The sequence below is a fragment of the Gymnoscopelus microlampas genome, assembly GCF_963454915.1.
Source record: "Gymnoscopelus microlampas genome assembly, chromosome: 4".
Classification (NCBI taxonomy): Eukaryota; Metazoa; Chordata; class Actinopteri; order Myctophiformes; family Myctophidae; genus Gymnoscopelus; species Gymnoscopelus microlampas.
The window spans coordinates 36,238,830-36,251,864 of record NC_139941.1 but is presented as its reverse complement, the minus strand read 5'-3'; the positions used below and the strand labels follow the sequence as shown (position 1 = coordinate 36,251,864).

At 42.9% G+C, this 13,035-nt stretch overlaps 1 protein-coding gene across 2 annotated transcripts in view; it reads left to right on the top strand.

Annotated features, from left to right (window-relative positions):
• The first annotated feature begins 5,821 nt into the window (after positions 1 to 5,821).
• gnb1l (guanine nucleotide binding protein (G protein), beta polypeptide 1-like) overlaps positions 5,822 to 13,035 on the top strand; it is a 52,331-nt gene continuing 45,117 nt past the window's right edge. The window contains exon 1 of one of the 2 annotated variants that reach the window (XM_084055802.1): positions 5,822 to 5,867. The gene's annotated coding sequence lies outside the window, so the exon portion shown is untranslated. Of the gene's footprint in view, positions 5,868 to 8,219; positions 8,263 to 13,035 lie in introns of those variants that run through there. The other variant, XM_084055803.1, reaches the window with a different exon arrangement.

Sequence of the window (13,035 nt, the reverse complement as noted above, 5' to 3'; positions counted from 1 at the left end):
TGGAGACCTCAGCTTCTAAATCATCTAGTCAAGCATGGCCACACAGGAAGCTTCCTTATCATGTCTGGATGCTGCTGAGATTTATGGGGCTGCTTTTGCTGTTTTTTTTCACCTGATGGCACACAACAAAGGAACTGTGTGTGTGTGTGTGTGTGTGTGTGTGTGTGTGTGTGTGTGTGTGTGTGTGTGTGTGTGTGTGTGTGTGTGTGTGTGTGTGTGTGTGTGTGCGTGCGTGCGTGCGTGCGTGCGTGTGCGTGTGCGTGCGCGTGCGTGCGTGTGAGAGAGTCTGTGCGTGTGCACAGGCCACGTGTGTGTGTGTGTGTGTGTGTGTGTGTGTGTGAGAGAGAGAGAGAGAGAAAGTGAGAGTCTGTGTGCGTGTGGGCATGCACGTGTGCGTGTGTGTGTTTGTGTGTCCCCGACAACATTGATTAGGACTATGACAGTCTGCATCCTATAATAACACCTACAGTACACTGGTGTTTGGGGTTAAACAATACATGGCTGGCACACAATATTTAGAGTTGCAGAGATTATTATGATTATACCATAGACACTTCCCTGTGCGTAGCAGCCCTTAGTTGATTGTGTTTTCCATCATAATTGAAAAGGATAATGTAAAGTAATTAGATATCAGTGTGCTTTTCATTGCATTCATTGTGGTTCTTTATTTTGCCAAATTGTGGTGCTCCCTAAAGCTATTTGTATGGATGATGGATAGAGATACACACACATACACATTATGCATAGATATGAATAATATAGATTGAAAAGTAGTTATCAGGAAGATCAACTCAATTATGACAAAGTACTGCCAGACTTCCTAAAAGTAGCTTCACTGCACCAGAAGAGAGGGGAAGAGAAATAATCAAGATGTCAAAATGACAGTTTCCCCCAAACATGTCTCCTCTTGGGATCCAGTCTTATCAGTCAGAGTCAGATAATCATTCATTAAAACTTTGTCTTACTCCCAGCTATGGCACTGCTCCCATTTTCACAGTCATACTCTGTGAGTTGAGAAACCACTGTCCGACCAAAGCACTTCCGTTCAAATCCCAAACCGAGCTGCAGAAATTGACTTTTAAGCATTACTCTTACACATACACATTTGGGTCAGTTTAATTAACACTGAGGTTTTTACTTTTTAGAGATGGATTTGTTAGTGTGTGCTGCAGATGGATGTCATGCTAGGCTAATACTCTGGCAGCCCTCCATTCATTTCTTGTTGACTCTGTCTCTCCTGTTTAGTCAAGGACGTCTGTGTGGTGGGATACATACATACACACATATAAACACATGTACGCAGTGAGTGCATGTACTGAGAGGGGGCATTTTGCTGCTGCTTACGATGCTGTTTACGGTGTAGACTGGTGTTAATAGGGCTAGAATTAGGGTTAGGTACCGTATGTTAGACATGTAGAGTTATGGGTTCTGGAATGAAGGTGGTGGAAATCAATGGAGGATCCTCACAAGTGAAACCTGAGTGTGTGTTTGTGTTAGTGTTGCTTCTTGGACTCATAGGTTTACTTCTGCGCTTTCCATTGTTTATTTGTCACTGATCTGATGAGAGACAGCTGGCGTGTGTGATGTTTTGTCTGTGACCGGAGTGTGGTGTGTATTTGTGTGTGTGTCTGTGTGGGTATATTTGGTGCCTTACCGTGCGCATATGCGTCTATGTGTACCTGCGTTGGTGTGCTTGTGCATCATGCATGGGTGTGTAGGCCAAGCGTGCTGACTTCAGTTTTTCTGTATTCGTATGTGCGTGCTACGTGTTTACATGTACTACACGGGCGTGTCTGTGCATAGGTTTGCGTGTGTACTTTACGCGTCTGTATTGTTCGACAGTGCTCTGCAATGAAGACATAAACAAAAATAAAACTGTTGTTGAGCTGAAGTAGAGTGAGCTTCTAAATCTATGCCTCTGCTCTACGTTTCCAAAACAAGTCGGCCATTTTAGGGTGACAGTTCTATAATAGGGATGTCACTGTCACGGCCAAACTATGGGCCACTCACACACACAGACCCATGTGTATATAAGTGGACCAGTAATTAGCCTGTGTAATGTAACCCTTGGCCTTGTGTCGTACTGTATGACAAATGAGGCAGTGGCAGTCAGCATAGAGTGGTCATTATGTGGAGGCGTGGACCGAAGGGGGAACATCCTGTTGTGTCTAAGCCGGCTGACCTGTGCTGAGTTTCTCAAAAGCATCTTGATGCAACGATCAAGGTTGTCATTGCTTTATTCACTTACAACGGAACACTTAGGGTAGTTTTGGGAAACCCCAGGTCAGGATAGGAGAAACCTGAATGAATATGTGCCGGGCCAAACTTGGCTTGTGAATGTTAGATTGGATAGCTATGGACATGATCCACTGTTGTTACAAGAGAGAAGATGGGTTTTAAACAAGCTGCTTCTGAATGTACTGGTTTTGTTTGTTTTTTCTTTAAAAGCAAAATACATCTGTCTCCTGATTGGCTTTGGTGCAACTGATGGTGGTCACTGTCCACAGGGGGTCTTAGCGTTTAACATTTGGTCAACCATAAATCCTCAAAAGGATTATGTGAAAATGAGAGGGTCTCATGTCTTGTGAGAAAGTGATCAGTGATCATAACCCCATCTGGTCTCAGAGAAAGTGACTATGAGAATATGCAGAGGGGGCTACACCTTTAGCAGAAATTCTGAGAGTGAGATGATAAGAACATTAACTTCAGACCATGGGTGACTCCTCTTCTCTCCACTGTTCCAAGGGGAGGATGAGCTTACGGGTACTGATAGTGGCTCTGTGCATCTGCTCTCTCCTCCGCCTGCCCGGTACAAGGCTCGTTCGCACGTCTGTGTTGCAGTCATGCCGATCAGTCCTCACCTTTGCTGAGATCTCTCCATTCACACCCTGAGTCTGCCCCTTGCTTGGCCTCAGGCGCCCAAGGAAAACAGGAGCGGGGCGATGGAAAAGAAACCTCCGGATCACATTTTTTTATGATATCTGCATATCCAACACAAACTCCCACGTATCCTCTCCCTCGCTTGCTCTCTCCCAGCCCTGTCTCTCTCTCAGTTTTTCTCACACTCTCTCTCTCACTCTTTTTGTCTTGTTCACTCTCTCTCTGTCTCTCTGTGTCTCTCTCTCTCTCTCTCTCTCTCTCTCTCTCTCTCTCTCTCTCTCTCTCTCTCTCTCTCTCTCTCTCTCTCTCTTTGATTGATTGAATACTTTATTAGACAGAAATGTAAACAGCACAGTGGTATAGAAGACATTTGGGCTAAAGGGATAACACAAAAAAAGTCCTGGGGACTTGTTTTCATTGTGATCCTGTCTGTCTCTCTCTCTCTCTCTCTCTCTCTCTCTCTCTCTCTCTCTCTCTCTCTCTCTCGCCCCACTTTTCTTCTTTCTTTATTTCTCTCCCTTTCCTTCAATTGCCCCCCTCTCTTGATAGCCGAGTGTAAGGCTCATCCAACCCCAACACTTGCTATTACCACAACCCCAGGGGTTCTTTATTTCACATACATTTTTCCAGGGCAATTTGAGCATGAGCGAGCATGCATGTTCTTCTTCAGCAATATATTATATTATTTTATCCACATTCATGCTGTAAACACTCACACCTGGGTGCTTCTCAGTAGGAGTAACAGTCCGTTTGCTCAGCAGTAAAACTGCAGGTGGGAGAGAAATTCTACGCTCAAGGGCACACCAATAATATTATATGAATCGGTCTAGGAAGGTAGAAGGCACTTATTAATAAATGTTTTTCACATGCCCATTTCTAAACACGTTGGGGGAACCTTCCTGGCACATGCATCTCAAACTTTAAGCCAACAAGGTCCTTAAAGGTTATTATATTCCATATTTACATTACTTTAATCTTTTATTATATAAAACGAAGTTGTGCTAGCCCACATGTTCATTTTTGCTTATCACTCCCAACATATAGGAGGGTTTAGTGTATTCACTACTGTATGTGTCCACTACTGTACATTATGGTGAATCCTTGTACCGTGTACCTCTCTGCTCCGACAGTGAGCATCAGTGGGTGACTGGGTGGCATTCTATTCCTATCACCCTGTGGTCTGGCTTGCCCAGAGAGGCCTGCAGTACTGGGGCCCTCAGCCACCCCACCGTCCAGCAGCCCCACAGCTTATTCTAATTTGGTGATGAGCTGTAAAATGACCCGTCTGGCCTCTTGCGGCCAGGCTGCGATGGTGAGAGTGGGATTCCAGGGATTTCCTTACCAAGCACTCTCTCTCGCTTTCTCTGTCATTCGCTCACAACCCCTCAGACCCACAGACACATGCTTTGCCCCTTCACCCTTCACCCCTCCTCGGACCCACAGGGATCGCAGGCCAAGTCTCAAGTGCACCCTGGCATTGTCCTGCAACCCCTGGGTAAGGTGAGACATGAGGAATTATTGATGACAGTGCTAGGCATGGCACCTGACTAGGCCCCGGTCAGCAGACACCTTCTCCAGCCCCCTGCTGAGGGGTCACCATCCTGCCACCCCATTAGCACTAATTGGTTTAAGTCACTTTAGGTGCCCCACCACCCGCTCCTGCCCTTTTCATATGTGTCGTCAGGTGCTTATGTGTCCCATCCATTTCAATAACCAATTAGACATATTGGTGATCCTCTTTTGGTCTATGTTGAGAAATACGGTATAACTCACTTAGCATAATTTGGATGTATGGTGAGTGGAGGCTGAGAATGTGTTGAATGTGATCTGTCAGCTGGGTTTGGCCTCAAGGCAGGTCTTTAGATATAATGACAGGGTCATGGTCATGGACAAATTACCAAATTAATAGGGCAATAAAATATGTCCTGAGTCCTGACTTCATGGCAAACACAATGGTTATTAGAGTCTGAGTGTGAATTAAATTTGCCCACCTACCTCTCCTATTCTCTACACTCCTCCACTAGTTTCTACCAGAGATATTCTCATCTGTTACATATAACAGATGCACATATTCAGACCCAAAACATCATGGTTACATGGAAGTCACCTCAACCCACTGATCCACCGACCACCACCCCATGAGCTTAATATTCTTTATTGTTTCATTTAGGACTCTAGGGGAGGTGGATTGCTGGTTGTAGCCATGAGCCAGGCTAATCCCTGGCCACAGAAGAGGTTTAAAACACTCTGGTTTCAGCTAATCTTGCCTGCTTAGACCCAGCCGAGCTTGAAACCCGCTTCTTCCATGATAGGTATGGCCAAATAAAAGGTCTCTCCCAGCACTCTCCATGAAAGGAGTCTGTGTGCTCTGTGGATTAGTCTACTCGTGTTTTTTCTTTGCCTCCCTCCTCTCCCCTTCTCTTTCTCAATTAGACTGAAAATGATGAAAAAAATAAAGACTCCCCTGTTTGCTCAGTAGCACAAGGCTCTGCGTGTTCCATAATCTCTACGTCCGTATAGATTTGGAGGTATTCTGAAAATATGTGAACCAGTGTTTGTTTGCAGATGGTCTTACAGGGCCTATGGATTGTAACCTCTCTGCTCCAACCGCATATTTGCATATATGCCTTATGGCATCCCTCAAAATTCTTGATGCATGCCTCAAAAAACACAAGTGGTATTTGGAGAGTTTTTGGCAAGTCTTTAAAATATTTTTACTTATCCACTATAATCAAGTGCAAATAAAATGATAATATTGTTTGCAAAGAAACAATTATATTGTTTTTTTAAATATATATTTTAAAATATTGCTATTTTATATTGCATACTATTTATCACCTTATTATTTTAACAGTTAAATTGGGGGAGGTAGATGGAATTGGCCTCGCTTATTCGAACAGGCACATTTATGGGCAGCTACACTGAAAATAGGGTCCTTCATGTTCAAATCAACATGGCGCATGTTTTGGTTCTTCACGCGATGACAGGTAGCATTTTGTTATTATTATGTCACTGTTACCGATAAATATTACTTTGTGAGCTTTCGCAAAAATAATGAATCAACTGCTGTGTTTTGCCTGTTGTTGCTCAATGCTGCTGTTAGAGAAATAGGAAGGGAATGCTGCTTTGTTGTTCGCTTCCTAAAACATGCCTGGCTGTTTGTTTACCAGACTGCAGTTTGTTGACTTCTTCTCGTATTGAGACCATTTGACTCGTGTGTCTTGAGTGTTGTGGTGAAATACATGTGTCCACGGATAAATACCGTTTGTACCGTGTGGTAGATACTAGGCTCAATACTGCAGGCGGGTGCAGGATTGCTTTGGCGATACACGAGAGTGACGAGGAATGATAGACAGCGATGGGAGACGTTACTCACATGTTTTACTTAAGTAAAAGTATCATTGACCTATTGTAGAAATAGTCCGTTAGGAGTACAAGTTCGGTATTCAAAATTGACTTGAGTAAAAGTACATAAGTAAGTAAAATAGAAAGTACTCGTTATGCAGACTGTCCCATTTGATTTGACACATTTTGAAATGTATAAACATCCTTTGAATATAGCAGATCTACAAGCTCACAAGTCACAACGTGTCGCAATGTGAGCTTGTAGATTGGCTATTTTCAAATTGCCAAATATAGCTATGTGAATCTACAAAGTGTTCAAATAATTGTAGTAAAAGTACAATATTTGTCTCTGAGATGTAGTGGAGTAAAAGTGTTGAAAATTGGAAATACTCAAGTAAAGTAAAATGATGCCAAAATTTTACTTAAAGGGATATTTCACTTTCAAAAAAACTTTTGGTCATTTTATGGTCTACTCAGGCTTTTGTGAACCCCCCAGACAGTTTTTAAGTTGCTTGATTCAGTATTTAGATATTTGATATTCATTTTGCCAGCCACGCCCCCTTCCTATACAAACCCATTGTAACTTCAAACTCTATTTTTAACCCGTTTAACCATCAAAAACACCCGTCCTTGGTTCTGGTGCCTCACCCTGCCCTCCTAATGCATGAGAGGGCTGTGTTTTTTTGATAACTTTTTTCATTTATTTTTAATATATATTTTGTATTTAATTTTTTCATTTTTCAAAAAAAAATATTAAAAATAAATGAAAAAAGTCATAAAAAAAACACGGCCCTCTCATGCATTAGGAGGGCAGGGTGAGTCACCAGAACCAAGGACGGGTGTTTTTGATGGTTAAACGGGTTAAAAATTGAGTTTGAAGTTACAATGGGTTTGTATAGGAAGGGGGCGTGGCTGATAAAATGAATATCAAATATCTAAATACTGAATCAAGCAACTTAAAAACTGTCTGGGGGGTTCACAAGGGCCTGAGTAGACCATAAAATGACCAAAAGTTTTTTTGAAAGTGAAATATCCCTTTAAGTACAGTACTTGAGTAAATGTAGTTAACTTTACACCACTGCAGAGCAGGCCGTTACTACAGTGTTCACTCAAGTTATCCTGCGTGTGATCCTTGATTGATTGATGTACTTTATTTAGTAAGACATGAGAACAACAGTACATGGAAGTCCCAGAGTTTGTTAGGTTTTCGTTCAAGTTGATTTTGTGACAATCTTCCATAAGCTAGAAGAATAGTATTCTTCATAACACATATTATGTGTTCCACACCAGTCCTAAGTATCCATACATCCATGTTGTCATTTTACAAGGGACGAATCTGACACTTCAAAGCGAGGAAAGGTAAAGGCTGAACACGAGAGTGAGAGGCTGTGTGTGTTTGCATACAGTACGTGTATGCGCACGTGCCCTCTGTGTAGCCAATTAATTTACCACCACAACAACATTACAAACTTTTATCATTCATACATTAACTGGATTGTAATATTTCGCTTCATAATTACTTGGATTGCAATTATTCTAAAATCATAAAATTGGCTATACTCTTTCACATTATTATGTTAATTATTAAAACTGTTATAGTACTACCCTTTGTTTTTTAGCATAAAACTACATCTGATACAGCTGACTGTAGGAGAGGATCAGGATATTGTTTTATTTTTGTTTTAAAAGGGAGCTACTGAATTCTAAAATGCGTAATTGTACAATATTTTTTATGTTTTCAATATTTCAAAAGCTAAAAGATTGTGACTGTACAATTTAAAAAAAATCATTTCAAATTCCCATGTGATGGCAAAAAATGTCATTGTGACAAGAACTTTTTCTGAATCTGGGTGTGATTTACAGCCAGATGTGTTACTTTTGATATAAATTTAAGATCTGGGCCATTGCCCACCTCTACACAGCTAACTAAAGAGAAACCTGAATGTCTCTGAGGAAGAGGTCTTCAATGTTTTTCAGCGCAAGGACCCCTTAGCTGACAGAGATGAGGCAGGGACCCCGACTACATATCGTATAAAAGTATGTTGCAGATTAAACTTTTCCATAGATTCATAGACTTGTTTGACAGCACTATCATCAGTGTTATGTTGGTTTCATGTTCATGTGTATTTACTATTTTCAGACATTTACCATGTAACCAGACCTTTCACTCTGTACTTGGTCTGCTCTTTTTTTTCCTCTACACCAAACCTCTTCGCCACCTTACGCTGTGAGGCATTGTGAGCTTGTAGATCGGCTAATAGGGATGCTAGGGTTCAAGTGGAGGGTTCGAGTGGTTAATGTAAAAAAAAGTTCCTATCACACAAAGATTTGGCAGCCCTCCTGTAGTAACTCTGAGGATCCCCTAGGGGTCCCGGACCCCCTGTTGAAGACCCCTGCTCTGAGGTGAGCATGTCTGCAGCTCCACTTCATGTCATAACATCAGATTCAAAATTAAGTTTGCATTTACTGTGTTCACTGTATGGACCTTATTTTCTAAAGTCAATGTGTCAATGGAATGAATGGCATCATGGTGAGATCATTTTATTCTATGGATATCTATTTAGGTATATGCACATTTCAGCAGGTGTAACACTACCATTGAGTTTTAAATGCGATACAATGTAATAAAATGCTCAGAAATTGAGTGGGAGCGACCAAGGAGACACATTGCATATGCAGTACAGGGTACACAGTGGCATCTGTGTGTTGTTGGTGCAGATTTATCCATTTTGATGGAGGACTATGGAGTTATCCAATATTTATCTTCTTGTTGCTATAGACTTGTGCTATAGCTATGATGATGGCATTATTACTGGTCTGTTTGGACTACTGTAATGATGTTGTCTTCATTCAACTCTTGTATATCATGTTGAGTTTATTCCTGAGGACTACAGAGAGTTTTCTGTTGTAGGCCTACTTAAATTAGACTAGTTTAGTTCAATTTAGTTATTGCCAATTGGTTGTCCTTAATGGAAATGATTTTTGACACTGAACCCCTACCTGCTCTCTCAATGTTACTCCCTCAAGAATTTGCAGACATTCTTGAGTGAGTCTGAAATGCAGTCCCCCCTCTCCTATGTTCTACTCTAAAATATTTGGGATTAGTGCATCACAAACACGTTATTTGTTTTCATGTTTTGACTGCAGGGCGTCACGGTCTTGGAGCACTCACATAGTGGCAGAGGATGACACATCGGCTGTCGGGCCTCTTGTGTCCCTTTTGTCCTCTGGTGTGCAAGTAAATCACCTAGCAGAGGAAATAGGTGATAATACAAACAGATAAGGTCTTGGGTACCTGTTGGCCACAGTCAGTACCTCCTAAATCAAATGACACACTGTTGGGTGCTCCATTAGTGCTTGCCTCAATGAGAGCCACAAGCCATTGAGTCCTTATCTGCAGTGGCCCCTGCGTAGCATTCACGCCGTTGATATGAACAATGCCACCTCTTCCCGCTCACTGGCGCCGTGAGTGACAGTGGGTGTGGGTCCACTTGTGTCTGACTTCATCCTCTAACTGACAGGGAAGGGGGTGTGTGTTTGTCCAGGCCAGATACACCACACCACCCTCCACCGGCCAAGTGACCAATGTCTCCCGTCACACAATAAAGGGTGTGTGTGCTGCCACTTCCTACCCTGTTTATCTTACCAGGTTTTTATAATGGACCTGGCTCTCCATTTGACACATGGGTTTCCTTCTCCTCCTCTGCAGGATCCGTGTGTGTGTGTTTGGGGGCGGGGGGGGGCGGGGGTGGGGAGCACTGTCTGGGGGTAACTATTCTCTGTTGGTGTTTTAAAATGTCGATTGTCTTGGAATCTAAGCGTATTCTACAATTGTAACGGATCAGTGCATGCCCAAAATGTAAAATGGGCGAATGGGAATACTTCTCCCTACTTGTTGATTCTAGGATTGTCACAGGAGTATGTCTGGAGGGCACTGTGCCTATGAGCCATTTGTCTGGAGGGCAGGCACTGTGCCTATTGAGCCATAGTGCAACGGGGCGCAAAATAGCCTAGCGGTGAAACATTTGGAATATTCCCAGAGCCAAGGGCTCTCAGGGGCCCTAAAAGATGAAATGACTGGTTTAACAAAATATTAGGCATCCAGTCTGATATATTCTTCTCCTGTGGCCCAAACGTCTAAGCAGGCCATGTGATGAGGGGGTGGCAACTGGCAAGTATTGTAGGCGATTGTTTTCAGTGTTTATGATCTAGGATTTTATGACAGTTAAACTGTCAAATTGTTCTGGACAGGAGCATCAGGGGTTACAGGAGGCCCACAGTTAAATGAGTATGTTTCAATATCACCACTATGATTTGTTTCTGCTGTACAAATGTACAATGACATTTAGACAATTTAATTTAAACCAAGCATAAACATATTTCATATCAGGGGCCCCAAGAACAGAATGATTTTAAAAGGGTCAATCAATCATCTATTGAAAGTACATTTTGGGGTCCATGGCATGAACATGTGAAAACCCCATATCTAGGAAGTAAGGTTTATGTTATTATGGATACATATGTTTTGTAAATTGTAGGTAGCAAAGCTGTGTTTGAAATAAGAAATGACCTAAATGAGAAAGTCCTAAATGGTGCATCTATATAGCGTTTTATCCAAAGCGCTTTACATAGATTGTGCATTTGCATTCACACACACATTCACACATGACCTGCTCATCGGGAGCAAAATTAGGGGTTCAGCATATTGCTCAAGGACACTTCGACACTAACTCTGGGGGAGCCCGGGATCGAACTGGGAACCTCGCGGTTGCCATCCGGGATCCGGCCACTCAACCCCTGAGCCACTGCCGCCCCCGTGGTCCTAGTGGCAGAGCTGATCTCCACCCCCCCCCCCCCTCCACCCCCCTGGGAGGTGGAAGTGCTCCGTCTCCTAATGAGGAATGGCAAAAAGAAATAGGAAATAGAAGATAAAGCCATTGGTTCTGATAAAGAGCAGAATGACTAATAGCTGAGGTATTTTATGGCAGCAAAAGGAGGGATTTAACTACTTTCTCTGAAACATTCAGCCCCAAAGGCTATTATTATTCGTTTTCAGTTTGTCTGCAGTTGCATTCTAGACGTCTACAAGTTTGCGTGAAGAAATGTGATTCTAGATTGACAGGTTATAGCCTGTCTTGGCTTTAACTTTCCACAGGTCAGCCTATCTAGACTGCATGCTTTTCAGCTATGTGTAAGCTACTTTCAATTTTTCATCACCAAGCTCAGATCTCATATTTGACGATGAGGATATCAGAACAGGGGATCTCGGGATCCCATGCCTCCGTAATGGCTCCTGTGAAGCTGGGCCATTATAGAGCTACTATAATAAAAAGCTGCCTGTGATCAGTATATCCCTCCCTTCCCTCCCTCCGTCCCCTGCTGCTCTTTATTTATGAATGGCAGAATATGACAGGGAGGGGGCAGCTCAGGTGGACTAGCTGCCGATCACATGATACCAGCACCAAAGAGCCAGGCGAGGAATGTGGACGAGACTTTCCTACGCAAACCCCAAACGAAAAAAAAAAACAGATTTGAACACCCTCCCTCCACAGCAGCAGTTCTCATATATAGAGTCCAGGAGGAGGTGGATGACAAGGTCTGGGGGAGGCACAGATAGTGGGTGCGTTTGATCTGAAGGTCGCCAGCCCCTTGCCTGTGTTGAGAGATGCCTTGGCTGGCCAAGGCTGGCTCTTATTTAATAACATGAAGGGGAAGCGGACCTCTCTCTCATAATTAGGGCCTAATTACCCTGCAGGTGTGGACAGACAGCCCGAGAAGAGACAAACTGCCTTTATCCACAGACTTAGAGTCAGATTACCTCCAGAGCTGTCTTATCTGTTATACGGGGCCAGCGGTAGCCTCAGTCCTCCCTCGCTTCTTCCACGCTAGCTCCCAGGCTCAGGTATATTAGACAGTCAGCCTGATTTATTATTATGCCCCGTCCTCCCACGGCATACACAGATTTAATTAGGCCCGCCTACTTATCACTGCTGCTGTTAGTACAGTTTTAATGCAGCATCATGTGGGTACAAACGAGCACCGACCTGCCAAGAAGGTACATTTTGAAATGGAGTGACCCCTTTGGTTATATGGTTATCTATTTTTCAATCACTTTTTGAAAGCTACTTACGTTTATTAAAATGGGTGGGAGCACAAGGGGTTTGGAGATGTGGACAATCTCTTTTGTCCATTAAGGGGCCTTCAATCAATCTTTATAATACATATTTTGTCCATTAAAATGCAGCTCTGTGGACTTAAAAAGAAGTCAAGTTTATTAAGATCTTTTTGATTACACATTGACATCTATCTACAGTATACTGATTCAGGTTGCACAATCCATATTGACTTACAAGTACAATACTTAAGTGTCGGACTGTAATTTCTCTAAGTGATTTATTTGTTTTGGTATGACACAGATGGAAGTTTGACAAGTGACGGGGGCCCTTAGCTTAGGAGCGCTTGGTTTGTTTGCTTGGTTGCCTCTTTTGGTTTACTGCGAAGACAATTGAAGCGTCTTCCTCAAATAGCTTTTGAGTGACATCCTGCCAGTGGGTTGTTTATTTGCTGACTCCCCCCCCACACACACATGCCGCCTGCTTGTTTCTATTTGGGTTTGCCCAGTGGTTCACTAACGGCCAACGTAACAACAGCACCATTGTTGAGGACACTGGAAATGCGGATGCCAGAAACATAGAAAGGCAACAGTCCACTGTGGAAGTAGTGAGTGGTAGTGAGGTTTGGCCATTTTACCATGTTGGATCCTATGTTGGATCCCACAGACCGGCTGATAGGGCTGCATGATATGGGAAA